The following is a 13040-nucleotide window of genomic DNA, read 5'->3' as shown; positions in this document are numbered from 1 at the left end:
TAGTTTATCTTTCAAGAGTTTCGTAGAGTTCACGAATACGTTTCATGGTGTGGCGTTTCATGGCGCTTCGTTTCCAAGCGAGGAGCGACGACGGTACAGTAGATGCTGCGAGGATGCGGCAGCAGTGAAGCTCGAGAAATTGTTTTAAAACTCCCTATTTCAGCACGGTTCGTACGGGAGTTTGTACGGCAGCTTCGCGACTCAAGCTGCCAACGATGATCACAGGCCCGGAGTTGAGCGTTGCATGTTTAAGCTGCTGTTCCAAAAAGCACTTGGACTATTCGCCTTTGAGTGACGCTGCGCATTTTCTCCGTACATCCTAAACGGTGTCAACAATCTCTGTTGACACCGGAGGCAAATACAGCGCGTCTTTCCCTGCAGCGCGAATATATCTAACAACCTTTTTTCAGTTGACTGCTGGGCTCATTCAGCCATGCTTTCAAAAAAGACTCCCACCGTGTTCCTTCTTACGAGCCAGGCTTCTTAAATGGTTTTCCCTGGGCTTTCACGGAATTGTGCCTTCCCGCAGTTAGTATGATCCGGCATAGCCCCGAGAAGTAATGACAATGCTGCCAACATCTTCTACTCACTTGACACTTGATTTTCAATGCATTTGTTGGGTGTCGTCATCCAGGAGAATAATGTAGCAGACACTGAGGCGTCTTGCGCTTCGGAAAACTTTCTCGAACGATCAGTGTTGACTAGTCTGCTGTAATCTTCGAAAACGGCTTCAGTTTGATAACGGCCACAGTGACATTGTGTGGGACCACAGCCCATTCGTGGTCTTCTGGTCCACGCTGCTCACGCGTTCCGATTTGAGCGAGTTGAGCGCGTGAAAAACTCACGTCGGATCCAGGGAGGTCGATTTGTCTGTTGTTGCCGGACTGTCTTGTTTAGAAGGCACTTGATGCAAAAGATCCCTGCAGACAGAGATGGTCGACCATCGCGAGGGGGACGTACTGATTTTAAGTGTAGAGTGACGTGGCATCCTCGTGACTTTCCGGTACATCCGAATGCCCATTTCAATAATACCTCCAAGTCACGTCAACCCAGACACTCGAACCTGAGTGGAAAAAGGCATTTTAGAAGAAAAGATTCAGGTTGAGAAGCTTTTTTTTCTTACCTTCGCTATTCATTGTGTATCCTGACGTATGTGGTTTCTAATTTAGCCTAATCGGATACGTCATATAACGTGTTTTGTGTGTGTGATGCTGCACGTCATAATGTTTGTTTAAAATTACTTCCGTAGATATTGAAAGAGACAGTATTCTAAAAAAAAACAGTCTGTCAATATACACAGCTTTAAACTCCAAAGCAGAAGCAGTTGTTGTCGCGGCTTACTTTAGTGTATATCATGTATTGCGCGGTCAGTTCGAGAGTGCACTTTAAGAGCAATAAATGAGTCGTAAACTGCGGTTATGGAGTGAGCACTGCCCGAAATGCTTGCGTAGAACAAAAGGTAAAAATTTATTTCTAACCCTTTATAAATCAGTTACCTACTAGTGTTTTGCTCTAGTAAAAAATACACATAATATTTTAGGGCACCGTTTATGTCAGCTCTTTGCAAATTAATCCTCGCGTTAGCCCCCTCTTCCCCTCCCCCTCCATTTTTTTCTTTCGTGTCCCTGCTTTTTGTCCACGCTCTTCCTTCCATCCTTTTTCCCCCTTTCCCCCTTTTATCTTGCACACGACAGTGACAAGTGGACATTATTCTTATTATATATTATTATCATTATTATTATTATTATATTATTATTATTATTATTATTGTTGTTGTTTATTATTATTATTTTGTTATTATTATTATTATTATTATTATTATTATTATTATTATTATTATTATTATTATTATTATTAATTATTATTATTAAATGTGGCGATGTTTGACCCCGAACGCTCTATATAGCATGATAACCAGCCATTACTTACCCTGTATAATACACGTATAGACTTGCTTCTGGCACTGTTTCCTATGTAGTAGTTTCCAGTTTGCTCATTGATGATAGCTGCAAATCAAAATGCTTGTTTCAAAAATCTGTTTGCTAGTCAGCGATACCTCATCTGACTGATATGTTATGCCCAATAAACTAGCCTGGGTGTTAGGTAAGATAACTCGCGTGGCTTTTCAATACATACAGATATCGCGAGAAAGAGTAAAAACGGCGTGAATTGCTTTTGACGCCCAAATTTCCTCCCATTGGCTTTAGGCATGTGACAAATAAAATGTGTGCGTCTTGTTTACAACCACGTGGACTCCATTTGACGTACAAAGGTGCACTCAACCAATTTCATAGAATATAATTTTGCATCCGCGAAAATATTACATACTTTAGGCAACCTTGCTTGTCGAATTTAGGGACATTCATTCTAGTCTCATTCAAGTCGCATTCCTTGTGACATTCTTCCGTAATTTTTTTTCTTTGTTTACTAAACAACCTACGATTCCTCAATAAATGCGCATGAATATTAGTCACGTAGCAATAACGCTGTCTTTGGGATTCCCCCACAATCTTAGACCTCTTTTATTCCTTTCACACAGTCGCTTATTCGTGATAGGCTCGAACTGCCAAACAAGAAAAAAGAAATCCAAAGCTGCATATTCCTCAAAGGAAGACAGTCAACTGCACATCTATCTTGAGGTCACGTGGCTGTCACTGGAACAAATATCACTTGCTGAATACGTCCATGCTTGGAAATGCTCTACTTATACGTGAAGAACGTTGATTTTGGTTAATTGACACTATCTCTCTTGAATTACTTGATGTGCTCCCCACGTTGCATCTACTGTAGTAACATAGCGTCACAGAGGCTTATGACCTTCCCCGCCGCGGTGGTATAGTGGTTTTGGTGTTTGACTGCTGACCCCAAGGTCGCGGGATCGAATCTCGGGCGCGGCGTCCGCATTTCGATGGAGGAAAAGTGTTAGAGGATCGTGTGCCTAGATTTAGCAGCAACTTAAAGAACCCCAGGTGGTCGAAATTCCCAGAACGTAACGTTTAATAATTGTTGTAGTTTTACGTCCCAAAATCGCGATATGAATATGAGAGACGTCGTAGTGCGTCTCTCGTAATCATATATCGTCTCTGATAATCATATCGCGATTTTGGGACGTAAAACCACAACAATTATTAGACATTACACTCTTCGTGCGAAGTGAATGTGATCGCTACCGAGCAAGGACTCAAGGAATACCTCCTTTCCGCTGTTCGTTGGGAGCACGTCTGGATATCAGAAGTCCACGATCTTCTGGCGGCAGAAATACGGCGTGTGGTTGGTGTCGTTTGTTATGTAGTCGACGTGCAGAGGTGGCTTGACCGGTGACGTGTCCAGCGCAGTCGAGTGGAGCTCGTGATTTTCGGCGGAATTGAAGGTGGTCATGCTAACCGATCCATCGCAGGAGCGAGAAAGCCTGCAAAGCGGCGAGCGAAATAATATTATTTCCGCCTTCTCGAGGCGTGCTGTATAGCTACAGCCAAGAATTGGCTGGGCACACACCTCGCCGTGCTAAGCGCACGTCGGCACAACAACGCTGCGGTTACACGGCGCAAAGAGCCCCCTTCTCTGAAAACCCTTTATTAGTTCTAACACTTTATCTGTGAGAGCTATCGGAGCAACTTTCGATTCTGCGTGTGGTTAGTTGGGAACTGCAAGCGCAGCTATAAGTTGTATCAATGAAGCATTATGAATTATGTCATATATACATGTCGGGAATATTCTGTTTCATCTGTAATTGACAAGCAAGACGTTGACATTCAATGATTCCACACGTTGAAGAGATCACCAATGGTATATTTGTAAAACACAGAGCGCTCGAAAGAATCGGAAGCTCAGTCCAGGACAGCATAGGGCCCTGTGGAATCATAAATGGGGGTGAAATTGAAGTGAGAGGGAAACAATGAGGAAGAAGGGGGATGGAAGGTTGGTCTCACGTAGCGTAGGAATAATTCAAGCATAAATTGCTTCGCGGTTTTGTGAATAATTGCACACACACACAAGAAAAGGAAACTCGCTTACGCTTTTCCGTTCTGCACCACTTTATTGCCTGAAAGGAAATATGAACTTTATTGTAGCATAATATTAAAACGCACTGCAGGGAAGCAAAAAGCGCCCATTTGCCAAATGGCAAAGTGTTACTTCACATGACACAGCTTCACCCTTTCAGTAGGAGCCTGTTTTGTTAGTTTTCTTAAAATAAGCTACTAGAAGGTTCACTTCACGTCGCGCTGCAGGAAAATTTGTTCGTAGGAGACTATTTAAAAGCCGTTATTTCATGTAGGCTCACTGTAGGGAGGAAAATATAGCATTCTGAAAAGGCTCACTCTGCATACATTTTACCTTTAAAATAAACCTAACAAAGTAACACTCAAGCGCATAAACATTAAGGAGAAAGAAAAACACTTACCAATGTTGGCTTTTAAACGCTGCTTCTTCACCCTGTAGCGGGCAAGAATAACGAACAGCAACAGCAAGGAAATGGCGGAGAAGGTGACAGTGATCAGGGTGACAATGAGGGAGTTGCTCTCTTCGCAGCTGCTCCAGTCACCATCTGGAAGCCGGAAAAAATTAACAAAGTTAAAGAAGATACCAAGATGTCTGTTCTGTTGGAAACCACCGTTCTTGGAACACGACAGTAGCGGATGCTTCGTACTGGCAGTGACTCAACTGCTGCACGCAACAGCCGCGGACGCGAGTGATAGAAACATCTATTTTGCATGAAGGGTGGACGCCCGTCGTGATTCTTTTCTTGCCACTACGCAGCGAAAGCGCTTATAACGACAGAAAGGGGAGCGACTGGTAGGGCTTCATTACGGAAGTATGTAAACCATGCAGGTACGGGCAAAATAGAAGACAGCTTAACACAAACGTCGGCGTTATTAGAGGAGTGGAATCGTTCCAAAGACGTTCTCAAAGCAGTTACGCTGATTCTATGCAATAGGCTAGAACAGCTTTAGGAGAGCCTACAGCGCTCCGTTACGTCTACGATTGTTAGGCAGAATTGTCTTACCAGCGCGTATTGTGGCCGTCCTCTCTTTTGTTTCCATACCGTATCTCCGTCTTCTCATTTTACTTAGACTATTTCCCTTTTTAGCCACGGAGCTGTAAAAGCTGGGCGCAAGGTGTGATCCGTGGACTGGAAAAAGCACTAGTTGGCGGGTATGAGCCACAGGCATTGGACCTCCCTACAGAGTACAAGAACTTATGGGAACCATATGAATGCGTTGCTGATGGGAAAGGGAAGTGAGGGTTCGGAGGAGGGAAAGAGGGTGAGGTGTAGCATAGTCATGTATAGTATAATGTAGAAAGGGGTCGCAAAGGGAACTGGGGGTGAGGAGGAGTGATGTGAGGGTGAAGGAGAGGGAAATTAGGAGAGATAGAGGGTGAAGCAACATAGCATACTCATGTGTAGTACAGTATAGCAACGGGTCAGAAAGTGAAGTGGGGGTGAAGAGGAGAAAAGAGGGGATGGCCGAGGGTAAAGCGTAGCATATCCTTGTATAGTGCAGTGCAGCAAGGGGATGGGAAAGACAAGTAACGGCGGGGATGAGTGGTGTGAGGGTGAAAAGGACAGCAAGGATGTGGGGAGAGGGTGAAGCACAGCATAACCTTGTATAGTATAGCATAAGAGGGGGTGGACAATGAGGGTGAGGATGTAAAGGAGGAGGGGAGAAGGTGTAACATTGCATAGCCAGTATAGAATGGTATAGCAAGGTGGTGGGAAAGTGAAGTGGGCGTAAGGAGCAGTGTTAGCAGCGTTAGGAGGAGGGAAGAAAGAAGGGGAACGCCACCAGCTGCGCTGTTTCCTCAGTCTTCGCACCACAAGTGCGTAGGCGCCCCAGCTTTTTTTTAGGTTCGAAGCACCGTCGGAGCTCGGCTTGTCGGCGTCTAATGTCGTCACGGTGTCATGTAGTCACGGTCCATCATAAAACGGGTATTCGCCACAAAAATTGGGATTGGGTAAATCCCACGACTCGCCACCGGTCCACTAAAGATGAAGAAGGCAACGGTTAGCCCAACAAATAGCCGACGACGTTAGTGGAGCTGAAACACCCTTCCCTACATGCCGTAGGGAAGTGAAACCGGGCATGTAGGGAAGACGAAGAAGAAGCACCGTAGGGCTGAACTGAAACCGGGGATGTAGGGAAGAAGAACAGGAAGAAGAAGAAGAAGAAGAAGCACTTTAGCGTAAGCTGCATTCCGACACAGCTTTCCGACGACGTTAGTTGAGCGGAAACACCCTTCCCTACATGCCCGGTTTCAGGCTTGGCCCTACTGGTGCCTCATCAAGGAAATCACTGCTTGCTTCGCACCTCCCAAGGTTTCACGTTAGTGGAGCTGAAACACCCTTGCCTACATGCTTCGCACCTCCCCAGTTTTTGTTTTCCTCATCTCAAAGAGGGAGCGCGTGGTTCTTGTTTTTAGGAGACCACTCATAGCTCGCTTCTTTGTCTCCTTTAGTACTGTAATCATGTTTACGGGAGTAATAATAATTTCATCCAAGGGAAATGGTAAGCCTTTTCACAAGGGAAGAAAGCTAGAAAAAGAAAGTAAGGGCAGGTGTGATACCTTCCATAGCGCAACATCAAATAACGTCAGGCAATTAAATTTATAGGCCCTCCATTGTGTGTAACGCTTTACGTACCGTGATGCAAGGTGCCATCCCAGTAGCGGTCAGGGGTGTCGGCGCGCAGAAGCACTGGTTCCGAGCGTCCCATCTCGTTGACAGCGTACAGCACGAGCACGTAGTTCAGGCCCACGGGCACATCCTGCACCCAGAAGGCGGGTCTCTCCGAGCTCAGGTTGGCAAGAAGCCTGTGGCACGAGATGTCGTGAACTTCTAGGTTGTACAGTTGACGCAGCACGCCGCCATCACTTGGGTCTTCTAGACACTCAGCCAGGAAGGCGTCCTCCGTCTGGTTGCTTAGCGTGCAGTTGTACGGAGCCTTCGGCGGACCTGCGAAAAGCATATAGCATGTATTAGTTCGTACATCCTTTGTTATGAGGCGCAAGTCCGCAAGGAATGGTTTGAACGGGCGTGCTTTTGCTTATATTGAAATCCAGCATTATATCGACATTTGTAAATGGGAAAAAACAGCCCGAAAGCACAAGCGAAAGAACACACAGGACGCGTGCGACAAACAGTCAAAACAGCGCTCTTCCTATATGTTCCTTCGCTTGTGCGTCGTCTCATTTTGCGCTGTTTTTCCCATTTACAAATGTGTGACCATGCAACTAGGCCAACGAGCCACAATTCTGTCGACATGTCTCCTCTGATCGCTTATTGGGACCTATTAGGCCACGAAAATATACACCCTTCCTGCCTTTTCTGTCCACTAAAATACGTCTTTTAAAGGGGTACTCACACGAATATTTTCAGTTGTCGTTTTTTGCGTCAAATGAAAGGTCAAGCCCTCAAGAGCCTAGAAAACGTAGTGCTAAGCGCGAGTGCGCCCTGAAAAAGTAATTACAGTATGTTTTTAAAAGCTATTTTCGGTTGCTACTGTACCCTGACGTCACAACACGGTATGAGCTTCTCGTCGCGTGCTCGCAAAATATAGAGTGACCTTTCTACGGCGGCTCCGCACCGTGGCTCCGTTGGTGAAGCACGAGCGGCCATTTTGGAAGTTTTGATGACGCACAGGCGGCCATCTTGAGAGTTTTGGTACATAACGCCATCACAACAAGCCAGACTGCTGCGTGAAGTCACCAGAATTTGTACTGTAGCCTGACGTCAAGCTAGTGCCGATGTCAGTAGGTGCGCCATGGAAAAATTGACTTTAATATCAAATTAAAATATCTTATAAGCATTTGCTGAGCTTCGCACTTGCTCAGAGCCGTCTCTGCATACAGGAGATTTGTATGGCAGAGTAAACTCGCCTTCGAAAAAAGGCCTCAGTACCCCTTTAATGCACCAACCTACACTCGGTACGCCTACACGTAGTATACGCCTAAAATGTGTTTCTACGCCAATACTTTTGCAAATTTTGAACTCTAATCTTCTTTTAAAGGCCGAGAACTTGAATTGAAGCCTAATCAGAAATGAATAGTTGAGTGAATAAGTAAAAAAAGACAACGGGAGGCAACGAAAAAGAACGTCTATATGCCATTATTGCGACAAGCGAAAAAAAAAGTACTGGTGAGCCAAATGCATACACTTACTGTAAAGTTTGAGAAGCTGGACATATGCGTTGAGAAGCAACAGCACTTTGTTATGTTTGTACGTAAATACGTGAATAACATTTCTCTCCAAATAGATCAATTATGCAGCACTGATTACTGACAGACGATGTAGTGCCAGTGAGCGCTCTTGTCTACGTAGTCAAGCCATTTACGATTAACTTCAGTTTATAGAGATATGTAAAGCTCACAAGTACCATAACTAAATAGGAACTGCCATTCAATCGCTTCTGAGACCTAATTCCTTATTGGCTCTTTTATTCTGGGGCTGGAATTCGACCACCGGGTGTGCGCTCCTACGTGTAAATCGTCAATCTTTCTCAGTCCTCGATAATTCTTGACAACGCCCAGTGTCGATTCTTTTTATGTTCACTTAATTAACGTTTATTGTTTCTGCATTTGTAGTTCCCCTTTTCAGTACTTGTCCAGAACATATACCGTTGCTATCAGAATTGCAGATGCCACATATGTTTGTTGTTTTTTAGAGCGTTTTTGTAGTCGTTCCTCTCACGTGGAAGTCAGAACCCTCCTCACCCTTTATGTAATGCTATCGGATCCTTAAGGCGAAAAATAAATGAAATGTCAAGGAATCCGCAGAGTGTGATGTGCACACACAGAAAAGAACTACAGCACAAAAGCCGGAGCACTTGCACGATCGCGTTCCGTTGGCGTTCGTTGGGCATGCTACCGACCTCGCGTCGTGGAACGCGAAGAGGAACGCTACGCGCGTCTTGTCTTCACTCCAGACTGGCCGTTAATTCTCACAGTGCGAGCGGAGAACGCGGTCGACAGGCGTGCGAGAGGGGGGCAGCGTAGGAGAGGAGAGAGAGGGGGAGGGGACGCGCATGCGTTGGTGCTCATCGCGGCGTTGCGCAGGAGAGTATTTCGGCATGTCTAGCCGTTGGTCTAGCCCGCGTTTCAGAGGAAGAGTGGAAAGGGGAGGGGAGAGAGGGAAATGGAGAGGGGAAGAGGACAGGAGGAATTGTGAGGGGGAGTGGAGAGGAGGTGTGTGGAGAGGGTATGCGCATGCGCAGTAAGGGCGGTCACGCCGCACACCACCACCGGATTGAACTGCGCCATAGATACTTCGCATCTAATTAGTATAAAACGCCTTGAACATTACACTAAAATCCACATGTAACGAGTCCATGCGCATGTCGTCCGGGAATGCTACTTCGGTAGCTCAAACAACTTAGAAGGATTGCTACCTAGGAAACAGCGTGTAGGAAACAAGCTCTGTATCTTGTTTCTTCTCCACTATGTCCCCGTGTGTGTGCGCTGGAATATTTCGAAGATGCTCAAACAAGCCTTGGATCGCTTAAATTTCGTCATCGCGTTGGGTTTCCGTTCTATCTCTCATGTTCCGCTTTATGCTTCCTTAATTAATCCTCACGGACACTTACTCATGCGTCAGTGAGCAAAAACAAGTGTGGTCATGCATTGTCTGGCCTTTCCGCACTTCCTTCGTTGAACGTAAACAGGGAGCACGGATCTTAATGAATGCGTATGGACTACGATATGCGCTCCGCTGTCGCTACAAAGGCTCGTGTTTTTCAACTCCAACGCCAAGAAATGTTGCAGAAACGAACCTGAAAGGACGCGCAAACAGCGCAAATATCGAACGTCGCAAAGACTTTATAAACTAAAAAAAAAAAAAGAAGCTAGCCAGTTTCGTTTTTTAATAAATTTTTATAATTACGGCGCACACTTCGTGCAAGTTGTTCTTTTTATTTCGTATTGTCGAAGGAAGGGTGGGAAAGACGTAACGCGTGGCACAAACGTTTCGTGTTGTGATGAGCGATTGCAGTGTCCTTTATTGCTTCTCACTTGCTTTTTTGTTCTAACTTTATGCCGTTTTCACTGATTGTTTGCTGAGACAAAGACACACGTGCGCGTCCTATTTTTCCTTAGCACTTCGTCGTCGTACTAAAAGCAGCAGAGACCATTAGTGTGACCCAGAAATCACTATCGCGAGCAACAAGCAATGGTACATGGCGGTTACGCCCTGCATTGAAAACGAGGCCACGGGATAGCGACCTAAGCGGCATGCGACTGCCGGGAAATAATAAAAAAAAAAGCGAGTGCCAGACACGTGGCGCTATAACTCGCGAAGTGGATTAAATTAGACAGAGTAAACACGTTCCGAGGTAATAAACGCTTACATCGAACGGATGAATGTTTAGATAAGTGCAGATCTACTGGAAAGCAGAGATTAAACATGAGCGCGTGTCCACCACTGTCAGCGGGCGATGCAGCAAAATAGCTGTCACTGTGAAAATCGCAGTTTCTGTGATGCTTTCGTTGCTTAAGGTATTGTTCAGGAGCAGAAAAGCAGGCACGCCCGCAGCGCGCTGTTTGTCGCCATAACCACGTAGATTTTCTAGCGACAGACGACAGTTGTTGGTAAAAAATGTAAATAGGGTTACGTTAGAATTATTGCCTCATCCCGGTTTGCTAAGCCCTGCTCAACCGCGGGGACCAAATCCCAGCCGCGGCGGCCGCATCTTCGACGGAGGCGAAATGCTAGAGGCTCGTGTACTTAGAGCTTTTTGCTGTAGCATCCATTTGCAAACTTTAGAATGTATAAAGTGGATTGATTGATTGATTGATTTGATTGATTGATTGATTGATTGATTGATTGATTGATTGATTGATTGATTGATTGATTGATTGATTGATTGATTGATTGATTGATTGATTTTGGAGCGGGAATGAAACTTCAAGGGAAGGAATTGACTGACCTATGGGCATGATCTGGAAGCGACAGGGCTCTCTTTGTCGCCCGATATCGTTGGTGGCCCAGCACAGGAGCGTGCCGTAGTCGGATCTGTCACGCGGCACGTACGACGCCACACTGTGGCTGCCCTCGGACACGAAGGTCTGAATCTCGTGGCGGCGCAGGCTGCCGTTGAAGGCCCACTGGAAGCTGACGGCCGACGGGTGCGCGTCTACGTCACACGACACCTGGAGCATTTCGTGCGCCGCAGCCGGGTACACGGTGCGCTGGTGAAAGCCGCACACTGGCGAGTCTGCCGGAGAGGAAGCAATGCAATCGAAAATGTAAGCGCCCGAGTCGTAACAGTAACGAAACGCCCACGTGTGAGTGAGCTCTTGTGTGTAAATGAGTTTTAACGAGGCTGCACTTTGCGGTGCAGCTCACGCGTTCTCGTGAGCTGCGCCAGGCCTGTTGCTGACAAGTCTGTTATACTGAGCCCCAAGCTAAAGATATGTTTGCTACGCGCATTTGAGTGAGCTTTGCTTATTTTACTCAACGTGCGGAGATATGTTGAGCAAACTCAGTCAGTTAAATTCACTAATTGATTGATGTGGCTAAACTTTCAAAAACAACACTGAAGCTTTGAGTTACGCCACACTGGAGAAATGGGTACAGTTTCTGAAATCCTTGTATTCCTTAATTTATACCTAAATGGCAGATTGAAGTGGAGTTCAACCTGCAGAAACATTTTCTTTTGGTTATACGAACATGAAACAAACCACGAATGTGCGTGCGTATGCGTTTATGAAGAAATGGTCATTTGGAACTTGTGGGGATAGCCGGCTTCAATTTAATAAACAACAATAACAACAAGTGTGTCGAGCAATCAAGCACACAACCTCGTCCTTAGATATTTTCGAGAAAATGAAATTTTCGTCCCCCACATTCTCATATCGAAACAGTGGTATCATGCGGCGCTCTTTGGTTGCAGCTGGCCCTTGCACCAGTAAACACCATACATCATCCCAGTTGTATCATGCGCTCGCACAGTAAGAAGGCTAACACCCTGACATAAATACGCACTTTGTTTCGCAGCAGCACACTGAACACTGTCATTAACCCTAGTCTACTAACGCGAAGCCTTAAAGTATACGTCGTTGCATCAAGCTATGATGTAACTGTTACTTCTAATTACGTCACCACTTCGGTTGTGTTTTGAGGTCGCTTAGTCACATTCGATATCTCCAAGTAAAGGTGGTATTTTGATGAACGCTTTTTTCGTCGAATGATAGACGAACAGGTGATGTGCGCCGATTTGACTCGCACATCGGATTGCTGCACTGTTAACAGAGAATAGCCAGAAGTCACTTACATTTTACTCTTAAATGAAGCTCGTTGCTGACCGACTCGCCTTCGCTGTTAGTGGCGACGCATGTATAGCGGCCCGCGTTCAGACGCTGGATGGCCTGGAACACGAGCGACTGGTTGCTCGTGATCACCTTGGCCGCCGGGTCCGAGTGGACTTCCTGGCTGTCTTCGAAGCGCCACGTGACCTCGCTGACACGAGGGTTTGCGTCGATGCTGCATTCGAGGTACACGTCCTGCCCCTCGTATATCTCCTCCAGCCGCAGTCGCTTGCCGAGCTGAAGAGTTACAATGGGCTTGTCTGCGAGGTTCCGGAAAATGGCCGTTAGTATAACGCGCATGTCTAAGAAGTGAAGAACACGGATATAAGAAGGCGCTGGCAGCATGGACGTGACAAGCGCCTTTGTTCTTCGTAATTGTAAACGATGCCCGAATTAGCCCTACAGCGTGTACCACACATGTCATCGCTAAATTCACTTAATTAAATGTATACATATTTAGGCATTAGCATTAGTTCTAGAGAGAGAGAGAGAGGGAAAGGTTAGGTGAACGGCAGGGAGGATAACCAGAAGTTTTTCGGTTTGCTACCCTGCACTGGGGAAGGGGTAAGGGGGATAGAAAGGTAAGGAAGAGAAAAAAAAGAGTAAGAAAAAGAAAAAAGGGGGGGGGGGACGCACACACTCTAGTACGGGGGCATCATAGTCGTTTAACGAGGTCGGTTGAGCGGAGAAACTTCAGCAACGCCTTCGTCGCTTTCCGGTTGGAAGCTTGAACGTTCCGGCAC

This window comes from Rhipicephalus sanguineus, chromosome 3 (genome assembly GCF_013339695.2).
Source record: "Rhipicephalus sanguineus isolate Rsan-2018 chromosome 3, BIME_Rsan_1.4, whole genome shotgun sequence".
Classification (NCBI taxonomy): domain Eukaryota; kingdom Metazoa; phylum Arthropoda; class Arachnida; order Ixodida; family Ixodidae; genus Rhipicephalus; species Rhipicephalus sanguineus.
This window is presented reverse-complemented; position numbering follows the sequence as displayed.